This window comes from Myotis brandtii, unplaced genomic scaffold (assembly GCF_000412655.1).
Source record: "Myotis brandtii unplaced genomic scaffold, ASM41265v1 scaffold975, whole genome shotgun sequence".
Lineage (NCBI taxonomy): Eukaryota > Metazoa > Chordata > Mammalia > Chiroptera > Vespertilionidae > Myotis > Myotis brandtii.
The window spans coordinates 197,786-199,587 of record NW_005372049.1 but is presented as its reverse complement, the minus strand read 5'-3'; positions in this window follow the sequence as shown (position 1 = coordinate 199,587).

The following is a 1,802-nucleotide window of genomic DNA, read 5'->3' as shown; positions in this document are numbered from 1 at the left end:
AGGAGAGAGGCAGCGAGGGGGCGGGGCCAGCCCGGGGGCGGGGCCAGCCTGGGGGAGGGGCGACTGCTGAGAATTCTCGCTGCAGAAAAGTGGGAGCTGGCCGGCGTTTTTTCTTTCTTTTTTAAAAAGATATTAGAACTTTTTGTTTATTTTTATGGATTTCAGAGAGGAAGGGAGAGGGAGAGAGAGATAGAAACATCCATGATGAGAGAGAATCTCTGACCGGCTGCCTCCTGCGCGCCCCCTACTGGCGATCGAGCCAGGAAACCTGGACAGGCGCCCTGGCCGGGAATCGAACCCGGGACCCTTCGGTCCGGTCCGCAGGCCCAGGCTCTATCCACGGAGCCACCCCAGCCAGGACTGGGCAGATCACTTCCTGCCTCTGGGTCCCCGTGTCCTCGTTTAGGAACTGGGGTGCCTTCGACCCTGGAAGCTTGTTTTCCCGCGGGCGCCCTGCACGGTCACTGGCTGTGTGACGCGGGGCATGCTGCTCCCTCCCTGGGCCCCGCTCCCTCGTCTGGAAGGTTGGGGTGATACCAGCCTCCCGGGGGGCCTGTGGACCCCGGACACGGAGCAGGTGTTGGGGGGTGGTATCCCTGTCCCTACAGGGGCACTCTGGGTCCTTGCCTGGCTCGGGGTCAGTAAGAGGGCGCCCTGGAAGGCTCTTCAGCGGCCCCCCCAAATAATCCACTGCTTGGAAAGGTCGCAGAAATGCCAGCGATTTATTGATTCCAAAAAAGCAAATACATAGCGTATCACACAGGCGAACGGGGCCCGGCCAGGCCAGCACGGAGCTCTCACACCAACACGGAGCAGGGGACGGGGTGCCAGACAGCTCCCAGCACCCCCGGCCCCTCCCACAGCCTGGCTGCTGCCACCCGGGTCGGTGGCCTTGTCAGGCACCCAGACTGTCCCATGAGACCCACGGGCCTCAACACCCAGCCCCCCTTTTTCCTGCCAAGCTGCCTCCAGAGGGGGGAGGGCTGCCCCTGGGGGACGGTCCCCCTGCAGGACCCTGGGGGAGCCCAGGGGCAGCTCCCACCAAGCACAGGGTAAGACACAGGAGAGCCTCCTCCGCCTTTGAGCTGCATGACAGCTGCCTAGCACCTGTGGTTCACGGCCAAGCCCATAGGCACTCACACACACACACACACACACACACACACACACACACGTGCACGCACCCACACACGCGTGCACACACGCACGCCGGGGGCTGGGGCAGGAAGACCTGGGCTCCTGGCCCCCTGGCCCCTGAGGTCCGCTCCAGCCACAGCACACGGCAGCCAGCTCTTCCCAGGAGGCCCTGCGGTTTCCCATCTGAAATGCATGTGAGGTGGGGTCTTGGGGTGCCTGGCGCCCCGGACGGGTCTCTTCTGTCTCATTCGAGTGGAGTCAGGCCGGCTGGGGCCCAGGAGATGGGGGGGGGGCGCCCTGGCCGAGGCGTGGGCTTGCCGGAGGCCTGATGGGACAGTCCCTTTGCTGGTCTATTTTGCTGTTCCTCCGTGTGTCCCAAACCCCACACCCGCCCTCACTGGAGTCTCCAGGCACCCGAGCGTGGTGGGACTGTCCTCCCGGGAGTTTGAAATGGCCCCTGTCCGGCCCCTCCCCACAGGGCAGATGAAGGGCAAACAGCCGGTCACTCCCTGGCCAGCCCGTGGCTCCCAGCCCCGCGTTCCCGTCTTCCTCCGGCAGCAGGTGCCTTGCCTGCCCCTGGAGACTAGAATGACACTCACAGGCTGAGCCCACGGACACGGGACCCCCTCTCCCCGGGCCCCACTCCCCTGGGAGGGACCCCACAC